Consider the following 13,751-nt stretch of genomic DNA (forward strand, 5'->3'; position numbering starts at 1 on the left):
GGATTTTGACTAAAGCCATAATAAATCAGTTGAAAAGAATAATATTTGCCCAAGGAATATTTTAAATGTGTATTCGTTTGACGTGCCTTAGAGGTTGGAAGGGAGGTTGTGTTAGGCAGAGAGGCATATGATTTTATTATGAGCGTAATACTGTTAACTCTTGTATGAACCTATATTCATGCAAGTATGACTTTTCTAACGGAATAATATACATTTTTGAAAGCGTCCGAAAGTTCTTGGAAAGCGAGAAGAGAGAGTTCTTAAGAGGGTAGAGAATTCACCACAATACCATCGATAAGAGGTTTTGCTTTGGTCATTAACAAACTCTATTACCGTAGCTTGCTCCTACATTTTGTTAGTGTATTTTGACTTTTTCGTATCATCAGTTTCACCATTCAGGTGCCGAACTGCACAGCGGACAGGTCTCGCAGCACTCTCAGTTTTGGTGCTGACGTGTAAAACAACCACGTTTACTCGACACGGATGAGACTGCCAGTGAGGGAGTAAAGCGCCAGGGGCGCTGCAGTAGACTCACTGCTCTCGAGCACTCAATTCAGACAAGAATGTCGATCGTGTAAAGGTGTGCATCGACCCTAACCTCCAGATATTGTGTGTTGAGTTACCGTATCCATTTTCAAAAAGTATTTTATGCATACGCATTTGTGCAAACAGGAGCCGTGCGCTGTTAAGGTTTATAATTTTTTCACAAATGTTCGATTACTCAGTTGGTGCAAAATCACAGAAAACAGTAAGAACCGTGAAATACGTAAGAGAAACGCCTGTGGCGACCTAAAGTGCTTGGACCATATGAAACAGACGCTAGAAAAATCAGTTGGCAGGCTGGGATTCATTCGGGGAATCTTAAGGAAATGTAATTCATTCACGACAGGAATTCGCTTGCAGAAAAGTTGAAAGACCTATTCTTGAGCGTCAGGCACCAGTCTGGGACAGTTTTAAGGTTGGATTAATGAAAGGGATAGAGACGATCACGTTTAGTCACAGGATCGTTGAAGCGACAGGAGAACATTACGGCTGGCCGATGTGGCCGAGCGGTTCTAGGCGCTACAGTCTGGAACCTCGCTACCGCTACGGTCGCAGGTTCGAATCCTGCCTCGGGCATGGACGCGTGTGAAGTCCTTAGGTTAGTTAGGTTCAACTAGTTCTAAGTTCTAGGGGACTGATGGCCTCAGAAGTTAAGTCCCATAGTGCTCAGAGCCATTTGAACCATTTTTTCACAAATATATTTTCGTGGAAGAGTTACGTGATCAAGCTTGGTGAAACTGTGGTTCACTGACCGCAGGGGCCACGTGGTCACTTAGTTGGCGCTTGAGTTTAAGGCAACACCGAGCTCTCCGCCGCACTTTTTAACCCCCGACGCAAACAGAGGCGTGTTATATAAGTTTAACACGTGTATCTGCGTATCTGCCTGTGACATTGTAGCGTCCAAATGAAAGGTCCGATAATCGGGACGGTTCTTAGGTGTCCCATAAAGTTTATTCAGCAGCTTAAGTTTTATCAGCTAAATTAATTAAAAATGTGTTCCGTCAGCATTCTCTCTTGATATACGCTGGGTAATATATAAGAGCTACATCAAGTTACGTAGTACCACATTATACAGCTGAAAAGATATAAATGAAAATCTGCGAGAACATATGTTTATCCTTCACAGTTGTCCAACAACGATGGTTTTTGTCTTTTAAAGTCACCCGTTTCAGCACCTACAAAGCAGAAAAAGGATGATCGTGACTCAACTGTAAAAGATAAGCTCTCGCCAACTTTTTTGCAGTTCTTTTTGAGGTCTACAATTCAGTACTAAATCAAATGATTTTGCTCTGATAGTTTGGGCAGCTTATTGCAAGGGGGCGCAGTGGCAGCCCACTTTCTTCAGACTTCATTTAGAATTGTTGTCACTGCTTACTGCTTATGGTAGCTAAATTAGTTGAATATACAGGGTGTTCCCTTAAGAGGGTGCAAAAATGTAACAGGACCAAGAGGATGCCCCACTGAACAATTTGAGGTAGGGAATCTGAGGGCGGAGAAGCCGGCTTAGGGAGATAATAGGAATAAAAATACATTATTGTGTACTTCATTATCTACATTAGTCCAGTTAACTGCAAATACCCTCATTGCCACAATGAAGATACCATTTGCTCTCTATCTTACAAAATGTGCTGAAACTGACGGCCGTCAATCTCAGTGCAAGCATGACATCAGCGAACAAAATTCTGACACACCCTGACAAATATCTCTGGTGGGTTTCGAATCACATGACAGGCAAGGTAGCTACAATTCTGGCAACCATCTGCGTATCCACTGGAGTCTCAACACAAGTTACTTTTGATGTCCCTATAGGAAGTAATCAAGTGGATTCTGGCCAGGTGATCTCGCAGGCCGTGGAACAGGATCTCCCCTTCCAATCGAGCGACCAGGAAATGACAGCACTGAGATGGTTGCGGGCGCCCACACTGAAGTGAAGAGCTGCGACGTCATGTTGTATTCGCATCCTCTCACCAACAGCCAAGGGTTCGTTCACCGACAACTCAGGTAGAATTCTTTGCACGAACGTCGAGTACAGGAGGCCATTCAGACGGCCCACTGCATCGACTTCCTAGTAATCAGACTCGTCCTCCTTGTTCCTCGCACAAAATAAAGATTGTACATGTAAATAAACAGCACAGTACGAGTAAACTTGTACGGATGTTAGTTGTAAATAAGCTGGAAGACAGTGGTGCTAGACAAAGAGGTAGACAGATTTACTTCCATGTCTCCTTAAGCTGGCTTCTCCGACCCCAGGTTCCGTACCTCAGATTGTTCAGTGGAACATCCTCTATGTACTGTTACATTTTTGCACGCTCTTACGGAAACACCACGTATACTAAACATAGTCAATGAATATATGTCTGAATTAAAAACAGGAACATGTAAATCGCATAAGTGAAGAAGATCTCGATTCGGAATTTCGCGTTCGTCCAGCAAAGCATCTGTGTGAATGTGCGATTAGAGAGGTGATCGTAGTTGTCTACTAGTAAAATATGAAGTTTACAAAGCATGAAATAAAACTTAAATTTAAAAAAAAGGAGACACAAAAACCCTAACAAGTAAAAAATATGCATTACCCTCTAAGTTTAATATGAGTAGTGATATTTTGATCCAAGCATCATCGCGTTGGAAAACCTCTAACAAGGGAACCTCCCCATCGCACCCCCCTCAGATTTAGTTATAAGTTGGCATAGTGGATAGGCCTTGAAAAACAGAACACAGATCAATCGAGAAAACAGGAAGAAGTTGTGTGGAAGTATGAAAAAATAAGCAAAATATACAAACTGAGTAGTCCATGCGCAAGATAGGCAACATCAAGGAAAGTGTGAGCTAAGGAGTGCCGTGGTCCCGTGGTTAGCGTAAGCGGCTGCGGATCGAGAGGTCCTTGGTTCAAGTCCTCCCTCGAGTGAGAAATTTATTTTTTTATCTTCGCAAAGTTATGATCTGTCCGTTCGTTCATTGACGTCTCTATTCACTGTAATAAGTTTGTGTTTTGCGACCGCACCGCAAAACCGTGCGATTAGTAGACGAAAGGACGTGCCTCTCCAATGGGAACTGAAAACATTTGATCGCAAGGTCATAGGTCAACCGATTCCTCCACAGGGAAACACATCTGATATGTTCTATACGACACTGGTGACGGCATGTGCGTAACATGACAGGAATATGTTGTTGACCCACCTAACTTGTACACTTGGCGAATGGGTAAAAAGATTCTTCTACCTTGCCCGATTTAGGTTTTCTTGTGGATGTGATAATCACTCCCAGAAAAGGGAAGAAAACATAACGGACGGACAGATAATAATTGTCTGAAAATAAAAAATTAAACTTTTCACTCGAGGGAAGACTTGAACTAAGGACCTCTCGTTCCGCAGCCGCTCACGCTAACCACGGGACCACGGCGCTCCTTAGCTCACACTCTCCTTGAAGTTGCCTATCTTGGGCATGGACTACTCAGTTTGCACATTTTGCTTATTTTTTTCATAGTTCCACACAACTTCTTCCTGTTTTCTCGATTGATCTGTGTTCCGTTTTTCTAGGCCTATCCACTGTGCCAACTTATAACTAAATCTTAGGGGGGTGCGATGGGGATGTTCCCTTGTAAGTAAATAAAATAAAAACCGAGCGAGGTGGCGCAGTGGTTAGACACTGGACTCGCATTCGGGAGGACGACGGTTCAATCCCGCGTCCGGCCATCCTGATTTAGGTTTTCCGTGATTTCCCTAAATCACTCCAGGCAAATTCCGGGATGGTTCCTCTGAAAGGGCACGGCCGAATTCCTTCCCTAATCCGATGAGACCGATGACCTCGCTGTCTGGTCTCCTTCCCCGAAACCAACCAACCAACCAAATAAAATAAAAACATCCGAAAATGATAAAGTATGAAACATGAATACAAGTAAGCTACCGAAACAACGTACGTAAGTACTAAAATAACAATATAAAATCGTTGAGTCTAAGTCTTAATTAATTTACTCCGAAAAATTCGCAATATAGACACAACCGTCAATAACGTCTGTTCCTCATGCACTGCCCATTACAGATGGGAAAAACCGTTCCATTAAAACCGATACCTTGTAGTTTAGTTCTGAATAACTGGGATTTTTCGGTATCTGTTTGGTCTCGGTTCTCACAGTTTTCTTTTCATTTTTACTAATTACAGGGTAAAAGACTGGCATAATAGTCGGCTATAGAAGCAGTGCTATATTTTTTTGGTTTAAAATAAAGCTTTTTTGAAAGCGAGTAATGTTTAATCACAAAATTTCCATTGCGCTGAGATACTGATTATAGAAATTGAGAAAAGCGATCAGCACTATTATAATAACAATGCTAACAGTTAGAAACTAGCAACAGACGTGACACACGAATCGCTACAGGATTGCAGCTACAATCATGTACCTATATAAGTCTGCAGGCTTTCGTGGCCGTTGTCACAGAAGCTAAAATTTTCTGGGTTATTAGGCTGCGTCATGTTTCTTCTAATATGTTCGACGTTTCGACCCCTCTGCTGGGATCTTCCTCAGGATCTTTTGGTGTCCACTACTGCTAGAACACTGTCAGAGACGAGTGTCGCGTCCACTTGTAAAGGGGGAATTTTCTGGCGTTTGTGCTCGAGAAGTGATAGTACTGGTTAAAACACATTTGGCTACCTTTGGTGGGCCATAGTCATAGGCTAATACAGAAGAAGGGCCGTTGGTAGCTCATCCCCTGTGGATACCATTGCCGGTCATCGTCATTGGATACAAAGGCACTGTTCCACACTTATGCTGGAAAAGGGTTATTGGTTGAAATGCCTGCTACCGCTATTGGTTGGTCGTCATCAGTGGCTAGATTCGAAACGGATCCTGAGGAAGATCCGAGCAGAGGGGTCGAAACGTCGAACATTTTAGAAGAAACATGACGCGGCCTAATAACCCAGAAGATTTTAGCTTCAATCATGTACCTGTTGCCGAGTGGCGTGACCCAAAGGTGTATGCGGGAGTTTATTGCTTCCGTCCTCTGTCGCGAATTTACTGTCGTACAAGGCAAAATACGTCCGACCTGTCCGCTTTTTATTAGGCTTTTTAGCGATGAAGTAGAGAACGCACAGCTAAGGCCCGTTTCACGCTAATGACGTAAAGGTCGGGATTAAATATAAGGAGGAATAGGGAGATATACCGCAAGGGTATACATACATACCAATTATTGGTTCAAATGGCTCTGAGCACTATGGGACTTAACTACTGAGGTCATCAGTCCCCTAGAACTTAGAACTACTTAAACCTAACTAACCTAAGGACATCACACACATCCATGCCCGAGGCAGGATTCGAATCCGCGACCGTAGCGGTCACGCGGTTCCAAACTGACGCGCGTAGAACCGCACGGCCACACCGGCCGGCATACCAATTATTCAAATTGATAGAATATTACATTGCAATTCCAGGCCATAACGCCAATGTCGAAAGAGTGTTCTCTTTCACACGCAATGGACAAAGAACGCAAAAAAATTGCAAACCTTCATAATGACGAAGAAGATGCTATTGTGTAATTTAAAATTATCTTGTCAACGCTCCGTTTGCTTTACAACATTAAAAATGGGAGAAGGCACAATAAACTTGTGACATCATATAAGGGGAAAACACAATGTTTCTTGGAAGAGAAGGTAAACTTCATCGATATACGGGCTACGAACTTGGAATAATAACTGAAACCATAATCCTCGATTGTTTCTGGGTGGCAAATTCATAACCTCAAAAAGTGACGGAACAGATAAGTCATCATCCTGTGACCTTTAGCTGTCGCTGTCGCTGCATTCTCTTGCTTCACCTCCACCATCTTCGCTGCAGACACTGAGACCGATTTCTACCATAGCCTAAACCCCTATATCGATCGCGACCTCCTATTTCTTCACCTACATTTTGAAACTTTCAGTCTTTGTTCCAAGTCTACGTTTATTGCTGGAAGTAACAGCAATAAAAATGCCGTACACTGGAGCTGCTTTCGGACTGGTGGGGTAAGTTAGGACAGTGACACTTCAGAGCTGTATTAAATCTCCTGCGGCCGCAACCTGCGAGGTACCATATTGCTTCTGAGGTCTCTACCAGCTCTGATCTTCGCTGCCATCTACTGGCCATTTCCAAAATTTCCACGTACCAGCTGTGCTAGGCAGTAGCCATTTTCTTATTCGTGCCAGTGTCAACAAGTGATAAGTGTGCTGCAAACTTTCACATACGAAAGCGGAACTACGCTACATTTGGACCACAAAAGACAGGTAAATATGAAAAACAGTAAATGCTTTAACTAACACTTCTGTGAGTATGGAATAAAACATCCTATAATTAGTAACTGGTTTTGCTGATTTTGTCAATAATGAGATTTTCAGGGGCAACTTTGGGACTGTCCTCACAGATACGCTGAAATTAATTTTGATTATCTCTTTTGTTTTAGGAACGGTCAAAGTGTGGTACGGAAATATAGACGGGCTCTGGGGTCGAGGGAATACGGAAATTATACGGAGGAAAATCTCAAAGAGGCTATCAATGTAATTAAAACGAAAACCCTGATATACCGGATCGCGTCTCAAAATGTATGGAATCCCAAAGAACACACTTCTACTACAAGTTAAAGAAAGCATGGGGGAACAATTCGCAGGCATTGTGTACTTACAGAGTCAAAAGAGGAACGGCTGTTTCCCATGCAATAACTTTATCAAGTTCTGGATTCCCATGCAGACATTCGAGCTCCAATGTACGGTAAAAGCGTGCCTTGACGGATTCGGTAGGTAGGAAGCCGAATTTAAAAACGACTTCCCTGGAATAATCTGGGCGCACAATGCTATTTTGACTCACAAGGCGGCGATAAACATCACGTATGCAAGAGCTGCAAACGACGAAGAAATCGTGAATGCATTCTTTGACAATTTAAAGACAGAGATAGAAGGTCTTCCTCGTGAGAATGTGTCGAATTACAACGAAAGCAATGTAACTGATGATCCGGGGTGTTCGAAAATAATTACTAAAAGGGGAACAAAGTACGGTAATTACGAGGGTCACTCCAAAAGGAATGCACATCTTTTTTTTAAAAATGTGTGAAAATTTTACGGTGTGTAGATACATCCTTCCCGCTTGTTTTCAAGCTTATTTCAACCTGTTCCCGTGAGTGGCGCCGTCACAGCACGTCTTCAAGATGGCTGCTACACTTGACATCCGTCAGAAGAAACGTGCTGTCATAGAATTCCTGTGCTGTGAAAACGAGACAGTAGGAAACATCCACAAGAGGCTGAAAAAGGTGTATGGAGATGCTGCTGTCGATCGCAGTACAGTTAGTCGGTGGGCAAGCAGGTTACGTGATGAAAGCGGGCACGGCAATATTGAGGACTGTCCTCGCAGCGGCAGGCCTCTTACTGCACACACTCCAGACAATGTGCAGAGAGTTAACGAATTGGTGACTGCTGACAGACGTATCACAGGCAACGAATTGTCACACTACATTGGGATAGGGGAAGGAAGTGTTTGCAGAATACTGAAAGTGTTGGCGTCAAAAAAGGTTTGTGCCAGGCGGGTTCCCAGGATGTTGACAGTGGCTCAGAAAGTAACAAGAAAAACGGTGTGCAGCGAACTTTTGTAACACTACGAGAATGGTGGAGTACGAGAATGGTGGAGATGAATTTCTTGGAAGAATTGTGACAGGTGACGAAACATGGCTCCATCATTTTTCACCAGAGACGAAGAAGCAATCAATGGAGTGGCATCATGCAAATTCACCCAAGAAAAAAAAAAATTCAAAACCACGCCTTCTGCTGGAAAAGTTATGGCTACGGTGTTTTTCGATTCCGAAGGACTCCTGCTTGTGGACATCATGCCAAGTGGATCCACCATAAATTCTGATGCATATGTGACGACACTGAATAAACTTCAAGCTCGACTGAGTCGTTTTCGACCACATCGGCAGAAGCAGGATGTTTTGGTGTTGCACGACAATGCACGGCCACATGCCAGTCAAAAAACCGTGGAAGCCATCCCAAAACTCGGATGGGCAACACTGAAACACCCGCCTTACAGTCCTGACCCTGCTCCATGTGACAATCATCTCTTTGGGAAACTGAAAGATTCTCTTCGTGGAACAAGGTTCGAAGATGATTACTCCCTTGTGCACGCTGCCAAACAGTGGCTCCAGCAGGTTGGTCCAGAATTTTACCGTGGCGGTACACAGGCGCTGGTTCCAAGATGGCGTAAAGCAGTTGAGAGGGATGGAAATTATGTGGAGAAATGAAAATATTGAAACTTCCTGGCAGATTAAAACTGTGTGCCCGACCGAGACTCGAACTCGGGATCTTTGCCTTTCGCGGGCAAGTGCTCTACCAACTGAGCTACCGAAGCACGACTCACACCCGGTACTCACAGCTTTACTTCTGCCAGTATCTCGTCTCCTAGGTTCGCAGTAGAGCTTCTGTAAAGTTTGGAAGGTAGGAGACGAGATACTGGCAGAAGTACAGCTGTGAGTACCGGGCGTGAGTCGTGCTTCGGTAGCTCAGTTGGTAGAGCACATGCCCGCGAAAGGCCAAGGTCCCGAGTTCGAGTCTCGGTCGGGCACACAGTTTTAATCTGCCAGAAAGTTTCATATCAGCGCACACTCCGCTGCAGAGTGAAAATCTCATTCTGGAATGAAAATATTGTTCCTAAAGGATGTATCTACACACTATAAAACTTTCAAACATGTAGAATGAAAAATGGATTTAAAAAAAATAGTGTGCATTTCTTTTGGAGTGACCCTCGTATAACTTCATTAGCTGTTTTGAGTCGTGGATTCGGGACGCGCAGGAGTGGAAGAGATGATGGTAAACAGAAGACGGTAATACCCAACAACAACGGAAGTATGATCTTCTAGAAAGGATAGCTACTGTTAACTTATTTTTTTAATTTTCTTACCGGCTCCCCGACGCGACGACGCTTGGATCAAAATATTGCTACTTACATTAAAATTAAAGGGGCAATATATTAGTTTTTGGAGTTTTTTGTGTCTCTTTTGAAATTTTTAATTTAAATTTTATTCACGATTAATACTGGCTATTGCTATCCAACACACGGTGTCCAACGGTTGCACTCCCTTGCCCTCCTCCACTTGCTGCGTCAGGTGAGAGACGGGATCGTCCACGGAGCAGCCAGCCTGTGCAGCGGCAGGCGCACAACACCCGTAGTTTCCAGCCGAGCGCCTGGCCTCCAGCACGCAGCTGACCTACTCCGGACCCCGGTAACCAGCAACCAGTAACCAGTTCACGGCTCCGTGACGTCACACCGGCCAGATGACCGGCCGGCTTGCAGGCGGCAGCCCGAAGGCGAAGGCCAACCGCAGTAACGTTGATCTGCTCCTATACTAACATAAAAAGAGGAAACGTTCTTCACCGATTTACTTCAAACTTTTATACGTTATTCTAATAAACATTCTGACTTTAAACGGCAAGTTCTGAAGGAACCAATTTACAGGCACTTTTTGTTTATGTGATTCTGCTGGAATTTCTTATCGCTCTCGCAGTATAGACATGTCCCAATAATAATAATAACAATAATAATAATAATGATAATAATAACAGTCTACTAAGATTCCTTATCACCGTAAAAATTCTATGGCAATGGCAGTTATGGAAGTAATTAAGCCAATATACCACGTGTACCGGTATGAAATGAGCGTTAAGATACAAATGTGTCGATATGGAACATTTGTTGTGAACAAGCCTTAATTTGTTTTTTGTTTGGTTGGTATGACATATGTCAAAGATATTTAGTATACATCAAGTCATGGAACAAACTGTTGTGTTGGCAGAAGAGCCAACACCGTGTTACTAGAAGAGGCCGAAATGCACGCGTTTTAGCTCACGCGAATGAAGAGCTTAAGACTGAGGTCTGGATGTGTTACAAAGCGCACGATAATTCGAAATCTGCTGTTATTGTGAGCTGTTTGTGTAGTACTGAATTTGTTAAACAAAATTTTGGAAAAAAATGGGCAGTTCCGTCTCTCAGTGAAATATTTACTTAAAAGTGTCTCAAAGAGCGACGTCAGGCAGCATTTCATAAAATGTATGATTATAAGAGTACATAGGTTAGTTCTGACGACAAGACGAGAAGCCACAATGCTAATGGAGAAGAATTTCCTTTTAGTATCTCCAGGATTCTTCCAGGTATACAACCTTCTTTTATGATTCTTGAACCAAGTGTTAGCTATGATTAAGTTATGCTCTGTGCAAAATTCTACAAGGCGGCTTCCTCTTTCATTTCTTCCCCCCAATCCATATTCACCTACTATGTTTCCTTCTCTCCCTTTTCCTACTGACGAATTCCAGTCACCCATGACTATTAAATTTTCGTCTCCCTTCACTACCTGAATAATTTCTTTTATCTCGTCATAGATTTCATCAATTTCTTCATCATCTGCAGAGCTAGTTGGCATATAAACTTGTACTACTGTAGTAGGCATGGGCTTTGTGTCTATCTTGGCCACAATAATGCGTTCACTATGCTGTTTGTAGTAGCTAACCCGCACTCCTATTTTTTTTATTCATTATTAAACCTACTCCTGCATTACCCCTATTTGATTTTGTATTTATAACCCTGTATTCACCTGACCAAAAGTCTTGTTCCTCCTGCCAATTTTTGCAAAAACAGACATAATGTCTGGTAGGATAGCCACAATCAGTGATTTTACAATGTTAATCCGTCTTTATTGCAAAATGTTTATTCATATGACCGGTTTCGGTTCCTCTAGAACTATCCTCAGATCTGATATTTCGGTTACAGGAGTAACCCGTCCAAATACAGCAACTTTCACATGCTGCGTCACATAAAATAACTGCGAAATATCAGATCTGAAGATGGTTCTAGAGGAACCGAAACCGGTCTATGAATAAACATTTTGCAATCAAGACGGATTAAAAGTTACACTGTAATATGCCAATGGAACGTTTTCGTGACCAGCAACTAGCCTACTATCAGAGGTCCTCTGAAATATCGAGACCAGCTCACGAGGTTAGGGCATTATTTTCTGTAGGCCTTGTTTTCTTCCCAAAAGCGTATTTTTTTTTTTAAATTTTTGAGTCATCAGTCTGCTGACTGGTTTGATGAGCCCCGCTACGAATTCCTCTCCTCTGCCAACCTTTTCATCACAGAGTAGCACTTGCAACCTACATCCTCAATTATTTGCTGGATGTATTCCAATCACTGTCTTCCTCTACAGTTTTGTTTCCCTCTGCAGCTCCCTCTGTTACCATGGAAGTCATTCATTCCCTGATGTGTTAACAGATGCCCTATCATCCTGTCCTTTCTCCTTGTGTTTTCCATATATTCCATTCCTCTCCGATTCTGCGCGGAACCTCCTCATTCCTTACCCTATCAGTCCACCTACTTCTCAACATTCGTCTGTCGCACCACACCTCAAATGCTTCGATTTCCTTCTGTTCCGTTTTCCCACGGTCCATTTTTCACTACCACACAATGCTGCACTCTAAACGTATATTCTCAGGAATTTCTTCCTCGAATTAAGGCCTACGTTTGAGCGCAGTAGACTTCTCTTGGCCAGGAATGGCCCTTCTGCAGTGCTAGTCTGCTTTTGACGTCCTCCTTGCTCCGTTCGTCACTGATTATTTTGCTGCCTCGGTAGCAGAATTCCTTAACTTTATCTACTTTGTGGCAATCAATCCTCATGTTAAGTTTCTCCCTATTATCATTTCTGCTACTTCTCATTACTTTCGTCTATCTTCGATTTACTCTGAGTCCATATTTTGTATATTCATTAGACTGTTCATTCCATTCAGCAGATCATGTACTTCTTCTTCACTCCTACTGAGGGTAGCAGCGATTCTTATCATTGGTATCTTCTCACCTTTAATTTTAATCCCGTTCCTGAACCTCTCATTTAATTGCATAATTGCTTCTTCGATGTAAAGATTGAGCAGTAGGGGTGAAAGACTACATCCCTGTCTTCCACAATTTTTATTCCGAGCAATTCGTTCTTGGTCTTCCACTCTTATTATTTCCTCCTGGCTCTTGTACATATTGTATGTGACCCGTCTTTCCCTATAACTTACCCCTATTTTTCTCAGAATTTCGAACATCTTGAACCATTTTATATTGTCGACCGGTTTTTACAGGTCGACAAATCCTATGCACGTGTCTTTATTTTTCTGTTGCCTTCCTTCCATTATCAACCGCAACTTAAAATTCCCTCTCTGGTGCCTTTAACTTTCCTAAAGCCAAACTGATCGTCATCTAACACATCCTCAATTTTCTTTTCCATTCTTCTGTACGTTATTATTGTCAGCAACTTGGATGCATGAGCTGTTAAAGCTCATTCTGCGATAATTCACGCACTTGACGCATCTTACAGTCTTCGGAATTATGTGGATGATATTTTTTTCGAAAGTCAGACTCATATATTTTACACACTAACGTGAACAGTCGTTTTGTTGCCACTTCCCCCAAGGATTTTAGAAATTCTGATGGACTGTTATCATATTTCCTGCCTTATTTGATCTTTTAAATTCTGAATCTAACATTGGATCCCCATCGCTTCTAAATCGGATACTGTTTCTTCTTCCACCACATCAGACAGATCTTCCTCTACATAGAGACCTTCAATGTACTCTTTCTACCTATCCGCTCTCTTTCTGCATTGTGGTATTCCTGTTGCACTCTTAATGTTACCATACTTGCTTTTAATTTCATCGAAGGTTGTTTTGACTATACTATGTGCTGAGTCAGTCCTTCTGACAATTATTTCTTTTTCGATTTCTTCACATTTTTCATGCAGCCATTTAGTCTTAGTTTCCCCGCACTTACAATTTATTTTATTTCTCAGTGACTAGTATTTCTGTATTCCTGTTTTTCCTTATCATTTTTGTACTTCCTTCTTTTATCGATTAACTGAAATATTTCTTCTCTTACCCACGGTTTCTTCGGAGTTACCTTTTGTGTACCTTTATTTTTCTTTCCAACTTCTGTGACTGCCCTTCTTAGAGATGTCCATTCTTCTTCAACTGTACTGCCTACTGAGCTATTCCTTATGGCCTTAGAGAACTTCAAGTGTATCTCGTCATTCCTTAGTATCCCACTTCTTTGCGTATTGATTCTTCCTGACAAGGGAACCTCCCCATCGCACCCCCCTCAGATTTAGTTATAAGTTGCCACAGTGGATAGACCTTGAAAAACTGAACACAGATCAATCGAGAAAACAGGAAGAAGT

The sequence above is a fragment of the Schistocerca nitens genome, chromosome 9, assembly GCF_023898315.1.
Source record: "Schistocerca nitens isolate TAMUIC-IGC-003100 chromosome 9, iqSchNite1.1, whole genome shotgun sequence".
Taxonomy (NCBI): Eukaryota; Metazoa; Arthropoda; class Insecta; order Orthoptera; family Acrididae; genus Schistocerca; species Schistocerca nitens.